Here is a 24,113-nt window from a genome sequence, read left to right as displayed (position 1 = left end):
TCTGATGATGCCAGTTAACCACAGTGAACATATTTCAAGCTTTTGAATGATCGCATGGAAGTCCCCATCACTACGCTTGAGGTGAAGAAGGAAGCACTCTAAGCCTTCCCTTGTTGAGATAAGGCCAACAACCAATGACAGATCTGAAAAGAACTATTGTCCCTTCTCATTCTTTTTAAAATATTCCTCAGGGGTTTTAACTGTATCAAACTGGTTCTGTGTCATCTATTTGGAAATTTCCTCTTCATATTCTAACATGTTAGAAATTCACATCTATCGTGCCTTGATTCCTTGCTCAAAATACCAATTTTTTACAACCAATTATAAAGCCACTAATAGGTCTTCTGTCCCTGAGGGCCTGCTCATTTGTTCAGTGAGTTTACGTGGAGGGGACAGCGCTTGTTAATGGCTGCAGATCAAGGTTAGCAAACTCAAGTTCTTTTGGACAGGAACATGGGTGAATGACTCTGGTCAGGTGGGAACTGTGGTCTATTGCGAGAACATGCCAGTCCAAAGGGGAAGATGTCACTTGGCCATTGTGAGTTCAGTGACACCAAACTTTCTAATTTTTCAAGAGAAGTTGAAAATAAAAGTTTTTTATGTGCCATCTCTGTATTTTAAGTGTAGGCTTAAAATGGCCTGAGAACCTCATTCAGGTCACACACTGGAAGATTAGTGGACTAGGTTCTGATAGAAGATCAGCAGTTTGTGATTTTCATTATAAGTTGTGCTCTCAGCTATGCCCAGCTGTCATTCACAGTCACGTGTTTGGTGACTAGGAACTCAGGTGAGAGGAGAGCAACAGAGCAACTCTGTCCTGAGAATAAAGCCCAGTGTAGAAACCTGGATTCTCTTCATGTGTAAATAAATGAACATTTAAGACACTTTAATGCAAATCTGGAAAAGGATAGGGTGGTGGGTAAATGTACTTTTGTCATTCAGGATGGTAGCTATTTTTCACCTTCCTTGTCCATTTACAAACAGTCAGATGAATAAAACAAGCAGAACAGGTTTCTTCTAATCACACTAATCCTGTACTAAGCATACCCCTCTTCCTGCTTGCTTTGGCTATTCAAGTGTTGGTGGTGATATAAGTGTTGAAGGTCATTATCTACCAGGGGGATTAATCCCCATTGGGCGGTTGCATTTGCAACCTAAATTTAAAATGTTTTTCTCAGATACTTTGAACCAACAATTTCAAGCTGCTGAATCTTAGATGCCATCCCAAGAGCTTCAAATGGAATATTATATTATAATACCTCCACACCCATTAATCTCTCACCACCACACACATACACACAAACACACACAAACTTCTGGAAAAAAAATAATGTTTAAAGCAATGCTGGCTGCATGGGCTGTGGGTACAGAGGGTTTATTTTACTATTTTGTTTACTTTTGTTTATGCTTGACGTTCTTTACAATAATATATTGCAAATGCAGCAGAGACTTGGTTATAACAACCAGTAATGCAATCAAAATATTAGATTATTGGGTATAAGTAATTTTTATTTATAAATAAGCTCCTCATATTATAATCATCTTGCCATAGAAAATCACATTAAATATCTAATGTTGAGTCATTACCCCAACGTAAATACTTACATGGTTACCCACTTCCTATTGGTTTATAATTCCATGGACACAGAGTAACTTGAGTTTGGATGTGTTTTCATTTACTCTAAACTATGTAGACAAGAAGGGTTTAATGAAATTTTTCAAGGGTATTCCCTACAGTAAACCCAAATTTCATTGCTTTAAAATGCAATATAGTGACTTGGAGGAAATGGGGGCTCATAAGTGTTTACTAAATACAGAAAAAAGTTAATAAATAGTAGCTAAAGCAGAGTACTAACGTTACACAATGACTTCTTACTTCAGGTAATTTGAGCTTAAAGTGTGGAAAATATATCTGAAGGTTGTTGATTACATACTTTGAAAGCAACCATAAGCACCACATACATATGCATGTACATCGAAAAGAGATTCGTGATCATGTGTGAAAAGATTTGCTAGTTAGCTCTAAAAAGTTAAGATTTGTTGAAATGTATTTAATTGTGACATAAAATCAAATAATTTAAAGCCCAAACTCTTAATATATACTACAGTGTGCTGATAAACGTGCAGTGTTTGAGGAAACATGTGACTGACACACATCTAAAAAATAAACTAAAATTTTATATCTCCATTTGTCCAGCTTTTAAATGACTTACAACAGAATAAAAAAAAGTTTCGGGGGCTGCTGCAGAGCAAAAATGGCTGGTTAAAACATCTCATTCTTAAGATGTCTTCAAATTTGGGGTACTGAAAGGAAAGATTTTTTTATTAAGGAGTCAGAAAATGAACAGGGAGGAAAACTCTAGCCAAAGCATTGTCACATTAAAACAGATCCAAGCCCTGCTGATCTTCTCCAGTTTTTCCTTCAAGCAAATCAAAGATGCCTTACTTTAAGAGATCAAACTGCCAGAGGTCTGTTTCATTTAAGAGCCATAAACTTAGGAGGGGCCCAGAAACACATCTTCATGAGCAGCAGTTTTCGGGAATAAGGAAATGCCTATAATAGCACACTATTTGAAAGCCATGGACAGTAGGGATGCTCAAGAAATTTTGGTTAATAAGCATTCTAGCAAGGAATATAAATTGTTTCTAGAAAGGCCCTTTCTACTTTAAGAGATTAACTTGGATATTCATAGTAAAATACCACCAAGAGCCAGGAATTTTCCAAGAGCCAGGTTTATCATTATAGGAATTGGTATTCTTATTGACATCCAGGAAATTTTTTCAATGGGCAATATTTTCTGCTGGAATTGGCCCCAGGAAATGGTCCTCTGATTTATTCAAGAAGAAAAACTTTTATATAAAATATGGGTCAACAGCTGGTATCTTGTAGGTCCTCATCCAAAGGTGGCATAAATAAGGCAAACATGGCAAGCCTCAGTTCAAAAGAGACCATAATACTCTATGATCTTTATGGAATTCTCCTTCAAATACTTCAAAGCCTCTGATAGATAATATGTCATGAACTCGAAGACAGATAAGGGAAAAAATACCATTTCCTTACTTCATGGGCATAAAATCCAAAAAGATGAAAAGAGAAATGACTCTAACCTAGGCTTCTCTTCAGTAAACAAAACAAAACAAAACAACCCAAAAAAACAAAAAAACACCACCACCAACACCAACAACAAACAACACCATATAAATCTAACAAAATACATCCAGTCACAGCTATGTGTATAATTTTGGCAAAACTAGTTATTTTCTTATTTGATCATTTGGGCAAAAACAGTAACTTGTTTAATGAATTACCATTACTCCTGTAGCTTCCTTCTCTCATCCAGCTTCCAGAATGTCTACCAAGGTTTCTAAAACACAACCTGTTATTTTCATTATCTTAATCAAAATCTATAGGGGATCCACATGGTCTGCACTGGATTAACTAAAGGATCCTCTGAGTGGCATTCTTCAATCTACACTACTCTTTCACTCATTCATTCATGCATCTCCCTCCCTATAACTTTTCCTACACTCTAACCATATTAAGATACTCAATATTACTTATGCAAGGTGGTAGACTTCTATATTTCTGTATCTTTTCTTCTTCTATTTCTCCTATTGGAAATGCTTTTACTTTTGTTCATATGATAAAAGAAAATTCTAATTCATATCAAGATGAAATTCACACATTTTATTCTTTGAGAATCAATTCTTGAATCTTTCATCTAAGAAAATAAATCATTTCTTTCTCTGTGTTCCTCTAACAATTTATTCACATTTTTAATAGAGCTCTTACTGCACTATAATTGGTTGAATATATGTTTGTTTCTTTCACTGGATGTCAGGACCATGGCTTACTTATGTCCATAACTTATACCTCAGACTGTTGCCTGGAAACTCAATGGGCATTTGTTAAACAGAAGAAATTAGATGTAGATACTAATAGAACCCACTTTTTTTGACATTAAGATTTTTCAAGACGGTTGGTATATTTACATCTCTGTGCTAGCAGGTGTGAGCATTCACAGCATAGGAAGGAGACAGGTCTCAACTTGGATCCTCCCATCATTAGAAGGGACTGGAAGACAAGTAGATGCCAATAATGCAATTCTACATCCAATGTAGTAGTTATGTTGAAACCTGATTCAAAAAGAAGTCTCTGTTCTTAGGATTATTCCGTTTTGCTCATTAGGAAATATATTCTTCTGAGATTAACATAATTCTTTGTAAATTAATTCTCTACTGGTACCAAATGAAATATTTGCCCAGTTTTAGCACTTATATTAAGGTTCTCCATTCCAAATGATGCTGGTACACAATTATCAGTGTGGATGCTCTGACTTATATATGTGCCTCTTACTGATGACTTTAGAGAATGAGGTGGGATTCACCTTTACTATAACTGCTCTGAGGTAATTGTACTGAAATGTTTCTAAGACCCCAAAGCTACAAATCAAACCATTTTGAATTTTGAAATGAATCTTGGCCAGACCACTAAGTTTTACTTATCCCATCAGAGAAGAATGGATCATTTCTATCCCTTGAGAGTGTTTGTGCCTTTATACCTCAGTTACTCTTTGAAACGAGTTTTCAGTGATGAAGACAACAAATAATTTTGTAAAATTAGCTGATTCCAAATGACTGTCCTATGGAAATTCCATCTAAAGTAATGCTGGGCCACAAACAAATATTGTATGTTGAATATAGTCTAAAATAAAGTAATGTGGCCTCCTTTGAGATGCATATGAGACAGTTGATAGAAAATTTACCTTTTTAAACTCTACAGAGTGATATAAGTTACTAAGAATCTCTTGCTTTAATGCTGAGCTTTATTTGTCAAAATAACAGTGCAATAACCATATTTGAATTCAAAGCATTCTAGGTCATTTTTGTAAGAAAGAATACAGTGTACTGTTTTTGTGGGATATATGGGTGATTGGACCATTTACATCTAAATATAAACAGTAAAAATTCCTTAGATAAATATGATGTACTGTGAGTTATGTGGTCTGAAATGCAATGAATGGTTAATCATGGAAGCCAGAAAGTTCTAGGAGAAATTTCATTTGGAACATCAATATATAGGTTACATGCCAAATGAAAATTTTACTCTGCCGGAACATGCTTCCTTTCAATTCAAGGAAGGAAGAATAAAATGGTATGTAAGATTGTGCAGGAACTTTATATTTCAGAGACACGATAGGAAAAGAAATATATCTCAAGAGACAACTTCAGGGAAGGGGGTGATTTCTCAGTCTTCCCAAGTTTCCAGAAGACTGTCACACAAATTTTTTCTACTCATATAAAGTTCACTGAGAAGATTGGGAGGAGGGAATGAAGGGGTTTGGGGGGGAGGAATTCTTTGTCTGCTTAGTAAATCTGCTAACTTTGCAAATCTACTGGGGTCTTCAGAACATGTGTAGCCCATTCAGATCTAGTAAACACAGAATGATAGAATATGTCTTCTATATATTTATTTTCTCATTACCTTTGAAGAAACCACTGATGCAATATTTTTATTTTCTTTTTTAGAGTCCCACTCACACACATACCTTTAATATTGTCTCTCAGTTCATCTGAGATAGATTTGTATTAGTAGAAAAAAGGTCATTTTTACAAAGCACACCCCACTTATTCTTAAGATAAATTAACTTTGAGCAACCTCATGGGGAAAAGGGGACACTTATAATTGCTCAAAAGAAAAAACATGTTTTACACAAGTTATTAAGCCAAGGAAGTGATATACAGAAAATACATACAAGGAACACAAGAGGAATTCAGAGTCAAAGAGCATAATCCTTTTTGTCTTTTATAATTTCTCTATTGAGTGGTACAAACATGAACTTCTTTTTCTGCTCTTCCATGTTAGTGGTTGCTTTGAGGATATGTTCACCTACCTCAGTATCGGTCACAGTTATTTGTGGGGTTTTTCTTCTGTCATGTTCCCAAAAGGTGCTAAAATTGATTTTCTTCTATGCAAAGTTATTTTGGTGCATTTTACATGTGTCCCAAGCTTCAATGACATTTGGTTATCATTAAATGACTACAGAGAAGGAAAAATAAGAAAGGAGAAGCATTCCAGTTCTTATATGCAGTCACTCAGATCTCTAACTCTTTGAGAACCAAGAATTCTTTGCTCCATTAACAGAACAATAGCATTCTTAGGCTTGGGGAAAAAATGTATATATATATATATATATATATATATATATATATATATATAACAAAAGAGTTACAAAGCCACAGTATTTCTGCAAGAGATACCATTAATTATACATTCTGTCTCAAACTCCATGCCAATTTTCTCCTTGACAAACCACAGACAGATCTTTCCTGGCTCTGTATTTAAGATAAGAAATAATAGATTGAGGGCAAGGACGAATGTTAGAAACTTGGTTGAATCTTGTGTTTGTCTAAACCCATTTATAACAAAGTCTATTCATAATAACATACTTTTATTAGCTTTTATTTAGTCTTTTACTCTGGGCAAAAACAAATGGTCAATATTGGCTAAGTGATTTCCTGGTACTAGTCCTAATACTGGTCCTATACAGATCTAGTGGGCAAGCTATAGCTCTTCTGGGAGAATAAGGGTTGGGAAAATGGCCTAGAATTAAAAAAATAATAAAAATGGCCTAGAAAACTAATAATTTTAAAGAACACAAAAGCTCCTGTGTTCTAATTCCACTCATTTTCTTTTTACATATTTCAGTGATGTGTTTGAAAAGCCCAAATATGTCTGATATTGAGACTAGAATGTTCCTTCTACATGCTTATGACATGACTATGTCACAGACTATCAGAACTCTCAAGGGAAAATTGGTTCTGCTTGCTAGCTGTTATCAGAAAAGTTTGCTTAAAATCATTTACTTTAAAACCAAAATTATTTGCGTCAATTATCTTCCAAAATGTACTTGATCATATCAACACCATGTAACAAGATAATTAATTTAGTTACTTGAGCATACATTTGTAATTCATTCATGCTGGTAGATTCACCAAGGAAACCAGTTTCTTAAAACCAGATGTTCCATCAGTACATTTGCTGTGATATTTTTTTCTATAGCCATGGTGGGTGGCTGGTAACGTATGTTTTGAAAATGTTCCAGTCTAAATCATCTTGATCACATTGTATGGTGAAGAACTTTGGAGGCTTAATAATCCATTTATTCATATGCTGAAAAAAAAACAACTCTAAACTGTTTCTTAAGTAAACTCTTGGATCTCCCTACTCCATTAGCCCACCTTGATGTAGGAATTGGGTGGCCATCTATTCAAAAAGTAGTGTTGATTTTTGGTCTCATTTTCACAAGAGGTCATCAACCCTCCTGTTCAGTTAGCTGATTTCTTAAATGCAGAATCTGTCCTTAATCAGTCACAAGGAATTGTTCATTAACAGAGAACATACTTTCAAACCATTTGCTAACTAACTTCTATGAGAAGCCATTTGTGAAAGGAATTTCATTTCTGGAGATTGTTTTGAAAAAAAGAAAGGCATGTCTCTCTATATACATCCTTGTTTTTAACTCCTGAATCATGCTGTGCTATCAAAAAGCTGCATATTTAGACCATATTTTCTTAGCCTCTATCAAGATATTTTCTTTGCTGTACTTTGACATTTTGCCCTTGGCTTACATTAATGGATATCCTAAAAAAATGCTTTATGAAATAGACTGCTATAGTTACTTAATAAAGCTATTAAAATGTCATCTACTACATAACCCAGAATCCTGAATACAAAGACCTACTCAAGACATGGGCTTGACCTTACAAAGAACTAGTGTGTCTTCTCTTTAAGTGAGAATACCATTCCTGTAAACTGATTATAGCTCCTTGCTTCAGCTGCCAAGAAGCTCAGAGTTAAATTTATTAATTAAAAGTATGAAGCTATTAAAGTCTTTATAGTATAAATTTCTTAATTCTAAATTTTATATGAATTTGCTTTTCTCTTCTATATTTTAATGGCCTTGACTTTTTAATTTATGCTGGTATTTCTGGATTTCTGGATTTCTGGTATATTACTGAAAGACATTTCAAAATATTTTGTTACACAAGACAGGTTCCAGGTGAAAAGAAAGAAAAATAACCAAATATCCCAGAGTGTTGTAAAAGATACTGAAAAAAGATATGAGTGGGGGAGAAAAGAAAGGGTGATGGAGAAATCATTAGAACACTAACGGAGGAAAGTAAAGGTAATAATGAGTGAAATTAGAAGTAAAGAATTTGAGGATGATATGTAGTAAGATTGAAGGAGACTGACAAAATGATGAAAAAAATACAGAGTAGAATGTAGTACGTGAAAGGAAATATACATCAAAAGACAGAAGTCTACATTCTTGAGAAGAATAAATTGAATACTTTGAATGAACACAAAATACTTTGAATGAACACATTCAAGTACTGTAGCCACTAAAGAGTGCACAATGGCTCCTGTGCAATGTCACAAAGTTTCTAGGGGAGACCAAATCCAGGTCAGGTCACCATCTTTCATGCCATCATGTACAGTTGATTTTAATGTAAGTTTCTCTTACTTAATATTCTCATGTCCATGAATTCATTTAACCAGTACATTGAAATTCAGTAAATAGAGTATTTGTCTCAGAATGCTTTGAGAAGTGACCCCCAGCAACAAATTTCGATGAATGAGGCAGGGTTGTTGAAGGACATATTGGAGGGAACGATGGTAATGAAACTTTCATAAGCCTGATTGAAGTAGCCTGTGCTTCTCTTTCATATGCTCTTCCCAAATAATACATTCGCATTTGAATTTCCCTTTTTCCTCTTCGTAGTTTACCTTTATCAAACCTTTCAGTAAAATACAGAATTTCTAGAGCAGTGGTTGTCAAGTGTGATCCCCAGCCAGCAGCAAGAGTATCCTCTTGGCACATGTGACACATGGGAATTCTAGAACTCTGTCACAGAACTAGTGAATTGGAAATTTCTGGGAGTGAGGCCCTGGTGTTCATAACACATGATGAGGCTTGAGAACCACTGGACTAGAACATATGGATATAAAGAGCAGGTGATCACTCGTTCACAAGTATATTAAATGTGAGGTGATAATACTAGGAATACTGAAGAACAAGAAAATAAGCAACTGACACCTTCCCATTGGCTTATACCAGAGACTGAAATGCATATTTGAGTGTTCTTATTTTTAATTTTGCAAATTCACCATCTTCACATTTGTGTCTATGTTTTTTTCATTCTTGGTTTGCACTAAAAAGAGGAGTCTGACACTACTAGGTTTACTGAGCAAAACTGGTACTACGACTCCACATTCTCTAGTCTTTACCTCATTATCCTCATACAGAGAGCATAACTCACCCTCAGTTCCTAAGTCATTCTGCAAATGATCAAGTTTCCTCTCAGTTTTAGCTCCATACAGGGATCAACATCACCAGTGCAATTCAGTCACCCCTGAGGTGAGACTCTGCAGCTGTTTAAACAGTGCATGGCCCGTGACAACACGGCCAGTGTGGGGCAGGAAGCAACGAAGGATTCTATTTCTAATTGAACCTCTGATGGGAATTGAAATAGGTGGTGTTTGATTTCTTGAACTAGAATTCATCTGCTTATCATAAACTCTTCAGTGGCACCCCGTCTCTCTTCCTCTGAGTACTGTCACTCACAAGCCCTCCTCCTCTGCACTTACTCTTTCATTGTTGTTGTTCAATAACTGTACCTGGGGCTCCATTTTCCAAAAGCAGGTACCTTGAGCACTGAAATGTCTCCACACTGTTAAGGGGAGAAAATTGCAACCTGCTTCACTATCACTAGAAATGATTTAGAGGAAAACAATGATGGTGAGCCTTTAAAAAGGGGGCTTACATGTTGGATTATTTGGCCCGAATATGAGAAGATTAATGGGTAGACTGATTACAGAATTCCCAGATTTTAAATCTGGAAAACTTTTCAGAGAAAAGGGAGATGGTGGCTATTAACAGATTTCACCCAGACAACTGACCCATGCTGGGACTGTCTTGGGCAAACCAGCAACGTGACTGCTTTATTAATCAAAGACTGTGCTACTCTTATATGGATCCTGAGAAACTTAACAGAAACCCATGGAGGAGGGGAAGGAAAAAAAAAAAAGAGGTTAGAGTGGGAGAGAGCCAAAGCATAAGAGACTCTTAAAAACTGAGAACAAACTGAGGGTTGATGGGGGGTGGGAGAGAGGGGAGGGTGGGTGATGGGTATTGAGGAGGGCACCTTTTGGGATGAGCACTGGGTGTTGTATGGAAACCAATTTGACAATAAATTTCATATATTGAAAAAAAAAAGACTGTGCTAACTTCAAGTATATGAAGAATTTTGATGAGGAAAAATATTTATCATTTACTCACATTACCCATAGAAGAGCAGGTAAGAATAAAAGCAGAATAGACTTTGGCTGTTTTTTTATGTATATGTTTATTGAGGACTCTGCTATCACTGAGCTCATTATCTAATTATTAAACATATGTTTATAGAAATTAAAATTTCATTACCCATTTATTAGACATAACAAGATCATCTTGACTCTCAAAACATTAATTGTAAAAATAGATACTGTGGGAGGTGTAGAGTTTCCATCCGTGGGGACTCACTGCTTCTGCTTATAACTAACTGACCTAAAACATAATAGGAGCTTGATTAGCTTTTGTTGTTTTACAGTTATAAACGTCTCTGAAAGCAAAAGATTATTGTGTTCTTTCTAGAGTCCTTCCTAATCTAGAGAGTTCAAGATAATTTTTCCAGTTAGTTTGAGGCCCTCTCTATGTTACTATTCCCTCAACTTGTCTGTAAGGGTTGGATAATGGAAAGCTATTCAAAAAAGTATAGGCAAAGTAGCTTCACATTTTGTTGGCTTTCTTTTCACACTATAACTTTACACACTGTTGTCTGCAGGACTTTTTCCTTTGAAGCCTTCAGGATCTCTACATGCTACAAAATCTGACATTTATCTGGTGGGTCAAATTAATGATGAGATTTGATATTATCAGATTTGATCATGAAATTGGACACTATCAGAATCTTGACTTTCAGGAGCAAGAGTTATTAGAACATATTTGGAAGGAAGGAAGGACATATACTATGGCAGAAAAATTTTCTCAAACGAAACTTCCCCCAAATATTTTGTATGTCTTTAAGAAGTACTAGAATTAATATCAGCTTTTGTTATATTTTCTTAGTTCATCCAGATCTCTTGATGCAAAGTAAGAATTTTAGAATTATGAATGATGGAGCACATACTTCCATAAAACAGAAAATATCAAGGTTTATTAATAAATTCCACCTCTACAAAACATTAAGGCAATATAAGAGATCAATACAGTGGCATTGAAATTTAAAGAAAAAGAAACATTTTTATTAGGGTCAAGAAATAAAATGGGAACACCTGGGTGGCTCAGTCAGTTAAGTGTCTGACTCTTGGTTTCGGCTCAGGTCATGAACATGCTGTTTGTGAGTTCGAGCCTCACATCAGGGTCTCTGTTGACAGTGCAGAGCCTGCGTGGGATTTCCTCTCTCCCTCTCTCTCTCTCTCTGCCCCTAAACCGCTCACTCTTTCTGTCTCTCTCTCAAAGTAAGTAAATAAACTTAAATAATTTTTTAAAAAGAAGTAAAATGAATTGTTACTTCAAAGACATTTTGGAGCGGGGTTCTTAATCTACTGACGTGACATTGGATAGATGCATCCTAAGAGTCCTGACATACACAGGATGACCAGCCATGGTCATTCTACTGTGTAATTTATTAAATATATACTCTCTTCTTTTCTCCTTAAAATAGTGCATTCAACTTACAGCTAGTGCTAAATAGGTGATACAGAGAAGTGATTCCCAGGCAAAGTCCCTCATGGGGAGTGATAAGTTCTGTCTGAGATGTTTTAGGAAGGCTTCAAATGAGCATTTTATGGAGATGTAAGGAGAGAGAAGTGGGAGTCATTGAGAAAATCAGTTTTCCTAGAGATTTAATTGGGGGTAGTGATGGGAGGCAAGGCCAAACATTTATTGAGGTGAGATTTCCAGCAGAAGGGTAACTTTATCGTGCAGGCTCAGAGAACCACTAAAGGTTTGTGAAAGAGAATTTCAGCATTTGTGAGAATTAGGCTGGTATCAATGTACAAAAGAGAATAATTGTGGAAACAGGTAAACCAGTATGGACTTTAAGTTATCAAAGGGTGAAGGTAATGGGGATCTAAATTCAGGTAGGGGTGGTAGTAGTGGGTTAAGAAAAGGATATTAAAAATATAGTGTAAAAAATAATTCAGATCATATTATTACTGTCTGTATGTGAGAGTCTAATGATAGGAAATAGTCTTAAATTTTCAAAGTATGATTCTCCCTGACTGGGACCATTGAGGTACCATTGATCCAAACAAGCAAATTTGAAAAGAAGTACATGATGAAGCATGGAAATGGCAGGTGAAATGGGCATTTGCCCTGGGGAATGTTAAATATGTTCAGTTGATAGGAAATCCCAGAAAAAATGCTCAGTAAGCAGTTAATAATGTGATCAGGTAGAGATGTCATGTTGGAAGCTGAAGAAATGGATCAGATCTTTGATATACAGAGTGTGTATGAAATTGACATAACTTTGATATACAGATTTTGGTATTCAGTTGCACATGAAGGACTAAAGAAACTAAGAAGAGAAACCTGGGGCAGAAGAGGAAAAAAATCCAATAAAGGAAGCAGAACAAAGGGAGAACCATGAATCCTAAAGAAAACAGAGTGCCCTAGGTATTTCTGAAATGTAATTTAATATGGGAATTGGTTAATGGGTACTAGATAGCTATGGGAACAGAAAAAAAGATGCTGAGGTTACACAGAGATTAATAACTGCAAGAAGCAGCTACTGTCTCTGGGCCTGGAAAAACAAGGAGAAGAGGTTGGTAATGCTAGAACCTAGAATTTGGAGGAGGAGTCTAATAAAGCTGGTGTTTGGTCCTTTGGGGAAAGCTGCTTAAAGCTGATTCTCAGACCTCAACTCTCCTCTGGCAAATGCCAGGAACTCTATGGAGGGGAGACTGCTTAACAGAGGCTCCGAAGAGTGTGTCCCAGTGTGTGAGGGAATACAGGGGCATCTCCTACTCCAGCCTTTAAAGGAAGCATGTTCTGGTTACCAATAGGAGCTAAAATTGTCAAAAGAAGCTGGAAGCTGGATCCAACTGTCTGCTTTTGCAGTAACAATGCTTCTATGGAGTGGAAAAATAGAAAACCACTATGCTGTATACACAAAATTAATGTAACATCGTGTGTCAATTATACTCAAAAATTTTTTGAAACACACAAACAAAACCTTATCTCTCCTCTCTCCCTCCAATCTGTCTCTAGGGCCCCCTACTGGCAGAGCCTAACAGGAAGCCAGTCGATAAGGAACTCTGGGAAAAGTTATTTGTAGAGTTCCATGCTGAACCTCATGGAGCTGAGTAGTAAAGAGTCTTGGAACTGAGAGACAATAGCTAAATAATCAGCACATCTTAGGAGGAACATGTTGTAAAGGCCAAAGGAACAGTGAGTTTTCAATAAGAAAGAGGAGGAAAACTCCAACAAATGCTGGAAATAGGTCAAAGAGAACAGATTAGGCAAAGACCTTTGAATATGGTGTTTAAGCTAAATGAAATGTTCTTAGATGAGTTAAGTGTTGGAGCAAATTCTCACAAAATACAGCAAGTACTCTCAATGTCTTTGATTAACCTATGTCAATTTTCCCATTACTTTAAGGACTTTACAAATATTACGTAAAACTTTCTTTATGTCTACAGGGGAAAATAAATAATATTTCAAGATATCTGAAACAAAACAAAGAATGCTGTGTATTGCAAATCAAAGTATTAACAATGAAGTATGAAATATTTTTTTATTATTTTACCAAAATAGCACTGGCTTTCCCAAGAAATACATTTATAAAATATATTAGTTTCTATTTTTTTTATTGCCATCAGTACATTTTTAAAATTCTTATTAAATTCCTCTGAGTCATTGGAAAGATATGAGTAGCTCATATAAAAAAGCAATAATTTAATATTATGTTAGGGTGCCCCTGGCACTGCAGTGGAGTCTCAGCATGAAAGAGTGGCAGAAAGAAAATTCTCTTCCTCCCTCCTGCAGAGAAGAGAATTCCATCACACCACCATCTCTGCTCTTTCCTTTTCCCCCCACAGAGCCTAAAAAATCTGCCTAGAATGTACATTCCACAGTCCTCTGAAGTATTATAGTAATATTAATAAATTCCTTACATGACATTTGGACAAAAGCCAGTCATAGATATAAAAACCTAGGTATCTTTCAGGTTTGAAATGGGTTTTAAAAAAATTCTCCACGTTTAAGAAAAAGGAAAGTTAAATTTTGGTAACTGTACGTGCAATGATTTTCATACTATTAGGCAACCAGCTTATGCTAAATACTGTGTGTACTACTATATTTATTTGCATTAAAGAACACGGGAATAGCTCCATGTTTGTTATTGGAGCAGGCAATCAGAGGTTAAAAGGTATAAAATAACCCCAGCTTCGTGTAAAAGGGAAAAAATTTGCGTGAAAGTCAAACATAATGATAAAGCCTCCACTTTTGCTGAATTATCTTCCTTTCCCCTCTTGGGCAATAAATTATATATGTCAAGGAGTCCTTTCAAGCCTCTGAAGTGCTATTTTCTGAAGCTGGATTTCTTTATTTCCTCTATTGTTTTCCCTTTGTTGTTTAGAACACTTTATGCAAATGTGTTTCACACACACACACACACACACACACACATACACCATAGTTTAGAGAGATTACTGGATAAAATGCTATTTGATAGAGAAACGGGAGCACCTGACAAGTAGAGTTGTACCTAAGTTAATTCATAGTGATTCCATATGACATCTTGGAATATATAATGTACATATTTATATATAATAGTCACTGTCTACTACTGCTGCACTGGACCATTTCTGAATAAACACTTAACCATATAAGCCAGTTAATATTATTCCAATTTAGCATATGCAGACATGGAGGCCAAAAGAGGACCTTGTTCAAGATCATATAGCTCTATGACAGAATTAGAAAACACTCTATGTCCAAGATTTTCCACTAAAGCTTTGCTGCAAAAAGGTCTATTTACATTTTAACCAAAACAGGTCTTCTGTTGTTCACAATGCTGTGTGTGTACAAAGGGGCATCACTGACTCATCCGTTGTAGAAAAATGATATCCCTGGGCCCATTCTATAGAGTTGCAACAGGAAGTCCTTAAGAAAGATCTGGGCTGAGCTATGATAGGGAGATGACCACTGCTCTGTGCCAGGAATCTGGCTCAATACGCAAGAGAGAAGGATCTCTGATACTTTTAAAGGAAAATGAGTACTATCATTGAAGCCAAGAATCTGGTATCAAGGGCATTGAGTATTTAATGTTGCGTGGCTACAGGCTATTGCTCTCACAGTCATCAGGGAATCCCCACTGACTAGCATAGTGCCTGGCATGGACATCAACCAAATTTGTCGAGTTAATGAGCTGAAAAAAGAAGACATGCTGTGGATTTCCAAAAACTGGAGATTCAAAGACAAGAAGCCAAGACTTAAAAGAGTAGGACATTTTCCTGAAAGTTGTTCCTCAGGAAACTGCATTCCTGAGTATGAGAAGAAGTGGATGAATGGGCAAGGATTTGTAATCATGAGGGTTTTTTCTGAGCTAGTAAATGATGAAGGAAATCACACTATTTTCTTTAATCTCAGAGCAAAGGCCTGGTTGAAACTATATCACATCAATTACTGTCACCCTCTTAAAACATACACGTGTGTGTGTGTGTGTGTGTGTGTGTGTGTGTGTGTATATATGTATATATATATAATATATATACATACATACATATATATTTTTATGGATGTATTCTGACTGAATGAACCACTAATAAACAGCTGTTTTTCCGATGATTGAGAGAAAATATTTTGTTTTGAAAATATATTTTATTTTTAAGATTCCTTTGGGATTTTCTATATTGAAAAAGTGAGGGGAGGGAAAAAAATCTGAATGTTTTTAAGGAATAAAAAATATTTTGGCAATATCCTCCAACATCTAAGATACCTGAAATTAAAATTGCTCTCAGAGGGCCCTGATCTATCCATTGCAGCCAGAACTCTGATCCTTAGCCAATTGTATGCACGCTGCACTGAGATCCAAAGTGCATCGTGCATTCCAGAAGTACTACACTGATTCTTACAGCAACCCAAATCTCCATCAGAGCAAATCACAGCAGCTGGGGTCCAGGCATATCTGTTATAATGTGTAAAGGCTAGAAAATAATATGTTTTGAAGGTATGCTGACCAGTATGGTTGAAACTCAGTATTAAATCATACCCTTCTAAAACTGTAAGAAACCAATTTCAAAACAGAGACATGACAAGCTATGGAGGTGTAGTTTTTGAAAATATCATGGGTAATTATGGCAAATGGTCTGTGATTACAGACATGCAATAAGCTTTGATCATTGACTGACATTATCTCAGTACATGTTAAACATATAGTATATATTACATATTACATATATTACATATTAAAGAGAAATATTTATATCATCTTTCAAATGCACATAAGTACAGTTGTGTTTAATACACTCTAAACTCAGTTTTAAGTATTACTGTATATACACTCACTTCTGAAATATTATACATCTTCCTAACCATTAGATATAAAAAGGGTAAACAAATTGTGAAATATCTGAAAGGATTTTCTCTTTTTTTGGCATGATCTCACTTAAATGTGGAATCTTTTGTACATTGAGATGTAATTTACATGTATTTTATTTTAGTTTTAGGTGTACAACATAATGATTTGACATATATATGTATTGCAAAATGGTTACTACAATAAACTTAGCTAACATTCATCATCACACATAGTTACAATATATTTTCTTGTGTTGAGAACTTTTAAGATTTATTCTGTTAGCAACTTTCAAATATACAATACAGTACTGTTAACTACAGTCACCAAGCTATATATTTACATCCTCAGGATTTATTTATAAGTGGAATAACTAGAAGTTTGTACCTTTTTATCACTTTCATGCATTTCACCCCGTCCCTGCCTCTGGCAACAACTAATCTGTTCTCTATGAGTCAGGTTTTTTTTTTTTTTTTAATTCTACATATAAATGAGATTACACAGTATTTGCCTTTCTCTGTCTGACTTATTTCATTTAACATAATATGCTCTCAAGTTGCATCCATGTTGTCATAAATGGCAACATTTTTTAAGGAATAATATTCCTCTGTGTGTGTGCGCGCATGTGTGTGTGTGTGTGTGTGTGTGTTTATATACATCACATTTTCTTTATCTATTCATCCATTGATGGACATTAAATTGTTTCTATGTCTTGGCTACTGTAAAAAAATAATGTTGCATTAATGAATATGGGGGTGTATATATCTTCTCAAGACAGTGATTTCATTTCCTTCTGATAAATGTTCAGAAGTAGAATTACTGGATCATATGATAATTCTACTGTTTAATTTTTTCAAGGAACCTCCATACTGTTTCCCAAGGTTGGCTGTGCCAGTTTACATTCCAACCACTAGTGCACAAGGGTTCTTTTTCTCACACCCTTACCAATACTTATTATTTCTTGACTTTTGAAAATAGCCATTCTGACAGGTATGAGGTGATATTTCATTGTGGTTTTGATTTGTATTTCCCTACTTAATGATGTTGAGCATATTTTCATGTTCCTGTTGGCCATTTGAATGTCTTCTTTGGAAAACTGTCTAATCAATTCCTCTGCCCATTTATTAATTGGTTTGTTCTTTCCTCTTAAGTTATATGATTTCTTCACATATTCTGAATATTAACCCCTTATTAGATATATGATTTGAAACTATTTTCTCCCATTCCATAAGTTACCTTTGCATTTTGTTGATAGTTGTGTGTGTTGGCAGGGCAGCAGGGGGAGGGGGATATATCTAAATCTAAATAAACAGGTATTCCCCTCAGTATTTTAAAGACATTAGTTTTTTATCTTCTGAGATCTATTGATGTTTCTAAGAACTTTTCTGTCACTGTGATTGTTATTTATTTATAAGTATTCTGTTTTGACTCTCTAGTAGCCTTTAAAATCTTCCATTTACTTCTTCCCCTGATGTATTGCAGTTTCTCTATGATGTTTTTAAGGAATGGGTTTGCATTTATATTCCTTACTAGGAATTTGTCAAGCTTTTATAATCAGAGGACCCAATCTTTTGCAATTGTTACCAATTTGGAATCATAACATTAGGACCTTTTCTTCTCTCCCATTCTATTTCCTCCTCCTGGGACTCCTTTTAGATGCATATTAGAGCTTCTCATTTTATCCTCCTTCGATTGTAATTTGACTTTTCTCTTTTATTCTCTGAGCTGTGTTCTAAGTGGTTTCTTCAGATTTATTTTCAAGTTCTCTCTTTACCTATATCTAGTCAATGTCTTAATTTTCTACTGTGTTTTTATTATTTCAAACTTTCATTTTTAGTTACATAAATTATGTTTGATGCTTATATCTGTGTATTTATTCTATCATATAGTCCTGTACTTTTCTTATGGATTTTATTTTTCTTTTATACTCTAACCTTTTTTAATATACTTGCTTTAAAGTCTCTTTCAGAATAGATTCTGGTTACTCTAGTTCATTAAGTACTACCATTTATTGTATGTGTGCCTTTTCTCTCAGGGCAATGAGCGTCCTATGGACTTTGAAATTTTTATCTCACAGCTATCATCGTCAAGGATTATTTTCCTTAATAAAAATAAGACTCCTGAAAGTGAAAACATTCAGCAATTTTATTTATCAACAAGGTAAATGTTGACTTCTGCTTTAAGCTCTGACATGATTTCAGTTTGGAAGTAATAGGCTCCTGACCTTAAATTCAAGAATAAAGCTGAACAAACTGAAAATCAGAGGCTTTGCTGGACATGCAAGAATTGTTATCACAGGGCAAACCTCTACCTCCAAATCTAGAGAGACACGTAAATATAGAGAAACACAGCTGAAATCAACTCAGCTGAAGCAGAAGCCATTAGACCCATAAACTGGTAGGAAAACTTAAATGCTAATTTGATGAATTGCTTGAAGTAGAGTGTAGACTACCTTGAGAATGAGACTCCTAGAGATTGCGGTGGGGGTGGAGGCATATGTTCTTGGATTGCACCTCCAGAAACTCCAGCATGTTCTTATGGTAAGGTGCCAAGAAAAATCACCTCTCATCTTTGGTAGAATAAGGGGGAAAGTAACCGGTTTGAAATAATCCCAATGTGTTCTCCTAACAAAGACCTACTCTCAAGTGAGAAGACTTTACCAGAGTCTGTCTCACATACACTTAAGGACAATTACCCAACTCCCACCCCCCGTGGAGTCAGCTTTTCTGATTCACACAGGTAGAGCAAGTACGAAAAGAAACACTTGTGAAGGTTACAGCTTAGGGACACACTACCACTAAATAACTGAAATTTAATCATAAGCTTATAAAACACTTCTCCTCCCCCTTCTCAAATCCTTAATGTCACATCAATAAGCCTCCAATATCATAATAGTAGGTTATAGTTTAAAGATCTACAAGGCTCAAACTCTATTTAAGAAAAAGTTCTTAGGGAAACCCAACAACAGAGGACACACAAACAGGACACTAGAGGAAATTAAAGTTTCCGTGGCCATAGGTTACACTAAGACATATTATAGTCAAACTGTAGAAAACCAAAGACAGAGGAAAAAGTCTTGAAAGGAGGCAGAGGCTGAAAAAAATCCTCTTACGTATGCAGGAGAAAAGATAAGGATTATAGTGGATTTTCATTTTAAAAATTGTATAAGCAAGAAGAGAATGAAGTGAAATATTTGAAGTATTAAAAGAAAGAAAGAGTCAACCTAAAATTCTATGTCCAGGAAAATTATCCTACAAATGTAAAGGAGAAATAAAGACTTTCTCAGATAAACAAAAACTGCGAGTATTAATTGCCAACAAACCTGCTCTGTTCTGCAAGAAACATAAAAATAAGTTCTTTGAGGGGGAGCACATAGGATTTTTAGAGAAGTGAAAATACTCCATGTGATATTATAATAATAAATACATGTTATTTTACATGTTTCCCAAGAATGTACAACACCAAAAAGATAAATTATGGACTTTGGGTGATTATGATGTGTCAGTCTAGGTTCATCAACTGTAACAAATGTGTCACTCTAGTGGGGATGGTGATAATGGGAGAGACTATACATATTCATGAGGAAAAGGAGTACATGGGAAATCTCTGTACCTTCCATTCAATTTTGCTGTGAACCTAAAGTTTCTCTAAAATAAAGTCTTTTAAAAAAAGAGGTTTTCAGGGAGAAAGAAAGTAATAGATCAGAAATTCAGATCTACCTAAAGAAAGGGAAAGATTTGGAGAAGAAATATGAATATAAAATAAAATCTTTTATTTTCCTTACTTTTAATCTAATAGATAAACATTTGTTAAAGTAGTAAGAGTAAAATGTACTCTGTCATTGTAGCAAATAGATGGCTGAAATGAATTACAGTAATTTTTAAGGAATAGGAGGGAGAAATGGGGAATGCAACTAAAAAACTCCAAAAAAAAATTCCAGCACTACCCTTGATGTAATTAATGTTATTTAAAAATAGACTTAGGTTCATAACAAAGTTTATACTGTAAGCTATAGTGAAACCACTGAAAGAAGTTAAAAAGGAAGTATAATGGATGTGTTAAAGAGAGAAAATTGAATCATATAAATTGTACAATTAGAGCAAAAGAAAGCAGAAAAAGAGGGGAAGAAAAACGGAAATGAAAAAGAAGTGCAACAAATAGAAAACAGTTACAGACATGTTAGATATTAACCCAGCTACACCAATAATTGCTTTCAATGTGAACTATCTTAATGTGCCAATTAAAAGACAGAGTCAGTCAGAGTAGATAAAAAATAGACCCCACCGTATGTCATCCACAAAAAAAGGGCAAAAACAAAACAAAACAAAACAAAAACAAACTTTAAACATAAAGACATAGGTTAAAAGTAAAAGAGTAAAGAAATGTATACCATAATAATACTAACAAAGAGCTGGACTAGCTATATTAATTTCAGGTACAGTTGACTTCAGAATAAAGAAAGTTATTGGAGATAAAGAGGGGCATTATGTCATGATAAAGCGATCAATTTTCAAGAAGACATAAGAACCTTTAACACGTGTGTACCTAACAATGGAGTATCTAAATACATAAAGCAAAAACTAATAGAACTGAAAAGAGAAATAGACACATACAGAGTTATACCTGGAAACTTGAACACTCTTCTTTCAGTAATTGATAGATGAAGCAGGCAGAAAATCAGTGAGAATATTGTTGAACAGAACAACAGTGTTAAATAAATAGATCTAATTGACATTTATAGAATACTCCATCCAATGACAGCAAATACACATTCTTTTCAAACATTCACCATGGAACATTCACCATGATAGACCACATGCTAGGCCATAAAACATGTATACAATAAAACACTTTAGTACCTGGATGGTAGATGGACCCAGGTTTCTTACTGCTAGAATAGGAGTTCAGATAAAAACAAAGGAGAAGGCTAGAAATGATCTATATGATATTGAATTAGATTTGGAGACATCAGTCTGAACTTATGTTTAGCTTAATTATAGATGCAGATGTTTACACATAGAAATATTTATAGATATATGTATATGCATATAGATAAGTGCATATACATGGGTTAGTATAAACACACATACCTCCTTGCTCTGTCAGCTGAGAAGTCTTTAAAGTAATGACATATCAATAGAAACAAGAAAACTAGTGCCCAGGTTTTGCTTTTTAATACTATTCTCCCATAAAAGAAACTAGGCTTTGTTGGAAATACGGCTGATTCTAGGACTGGGTACAAAATCGACGAGATAATCCTACAGTATTTTATGGTGTCAGAAATTAAGGAAATGCTCCTCAGAAAGAACAGTACATTGGTGAGTGTATCTCAAAGGAACATAAGCCAGATGAAAGTGATCCCAATGACCAAAACTGGAACATTTTGAGCAACAAAAGAAATGAAGTAGAATTGGACTATAACCCAAAGTATAAATGAATATCTTAAGTACATACTGATATAAATCAACATATAAATATTTAAATGTGAGAGAAGCTATATAAATCTCTATTTAAAAGAATTCTAAATAAGTTATGTGGGTATTCCATTCCTTAAGTGTGGACTGCACATAGGAACTTCCTTCTGAAGTGTAAAGTATTGAAAAGGGGAAAAACAGAGTAATGTCACAATGGAGAAATCTGACAAGCACTACCTCAGCCAGGTGTTCAAGGTTAATAGCACCAGTAATAAATCGTGACGATAGTATGTACCCATGATGTGATAAGATAAAAATAGTACTTTCCCTCTGTTCTCTTCCTCCCCAAAATTAACTTCCTCCTCAGTCTAATCATGAGAAAAACATCAAACAAATTCCAACAGAGGGGCATCCTATAAAATATTTGACCAGTACTCCTCAAGACTGTCAAGGTCTTTAAAAACAACTAAAACCCAAAAAACTGTCACAGACAAGAGGAGCCTAATGGGATCCTGGATTGGATCTTGATACAGAAAAATATAATTAGGTAAAAATTAAGGAAATCTAAATAAACATGAATTTTAGTTAATAATCATATATCAATTTTTTCTCACTAATTTTAACAAATATGCCATACAAATGTAAGATATTAGTAATAGGGGAAACTGGGTAAAGGGGTGTATGGAAACGCTGTACTAATTCTTTTTTAAATTTTTTATACATCTAACACTTTAAAAATATAAGCTCTATAAATTTTAAATTAAATTTTAATTTGAATTTTTTTATATATTATGGTGATTTATTACAATTTGGGTTAATTGCAAATCCCATTAAAATATAAATCATGAATGACATCACAAAACTTCAATCTGTTATTATTTTTATTTTTTAGATGGTGAAAGGAGAAAAGGGTCCTGGTATATAAGGAATGTCTGTCCTTGCAAATTATCTTTCTTAGATTTCAGAGTTATGGTAACATTCTATAACAGGAAAAACAGCCTTGCTCACAGATTCTCTCAGGTACCTGTGATGTGGGCAAGTTTGCAGTTACTCCTTTCTCTGCTGAATCAAGATGGAAAAGACAACACAAGAAACTCAGTATCGTACCAGTGTCCATAGCTGAAACTCCTGTACCTTTCTATTGTCAAGACCACTACAGGTAGATCAATACCTCTAATCTTACAGCCTCAGGAAGAACCTCCAAACATGTAGAATTGTGAATTATGTGATTAAAATCAATCAGGCAGCAAGATAAAGCAAGTTGACTTGAAATTATACTCTGTAATATTTTGTACAAGAAAAACTAATGTGCATGATTTGAGGTTAAAAGAGAATGTTTCATACAATAAGATAATATTTATATTTATTAGGAATCTAAAGCACAACTAATGGAGAGCTATAATGATTTGGATTTCATAATTTCTACAAGATCAAAAATCTTAGAATTAGCAAAAGGAAAGCTCATTTTAAAATTTGATTTTGTTTTGCTCCCTCCCCCCAGTTTAGTGCATACTCTCCATCCTTGCACTTCACAAGCCTCAAGCCTCTGCATATCTTGTGTAATTCCTTCCACTGGCCATGTTGTGCCATCACTGCTCATGTGATATTTTCCTTTAGTGGAAGATAAAAGCTCTTCCTGGTAGATGAAACGTGATCTTAGAACTAAAATGAACAGTTCTGAAGCCTGAAGCTACAGTCTACCAATGCTTTCATTCACAGAGGAAACAGTCTTTCAGAAGGCTTCTATCTGATTGGGTTTTACTATCTTAGCATAAAATACAGTGGGGTTCACCTAAACAAATGATTTCCCACTCCCCACTGAAGCAGCAAACCAAAACTCTCTGACAGAGAGAGACAGAGCATGAGCAGGGGAGGGGCAGAGAGAGGGGGAGACACAGAATCCGAAGCTCTGGACACAGGTCCAGGCTCTGAGCTGTCAGCAAAGAGCCTGACGTGGGGCTCAACCCCATGAGCTGTGAGATCATGACCTGAGCTGAAGTCGGAAGCCCAACCAACTGAGCCACCCAGGCTCCCCTACTGTAATTATTTATTAGGGTAAGCATTTGCTCGTTC

This window comes from Lynx canadensis, chromosome B1, assembly GCF_007474595.2.
Source record: "Lynx canadensis isolate LIC74 chromosome B1, mLynCan4.pri.v2, whole genome shotgun sequence".
NCBI classification, from domain to species: Eukaryota; Metazoa; Chordata; class Mammalia; order Carnivora; family Felidae; genus Lynx; species Lynx canadensis.
Note: the sequence above shows the minus strand (reverse complement) of the source record.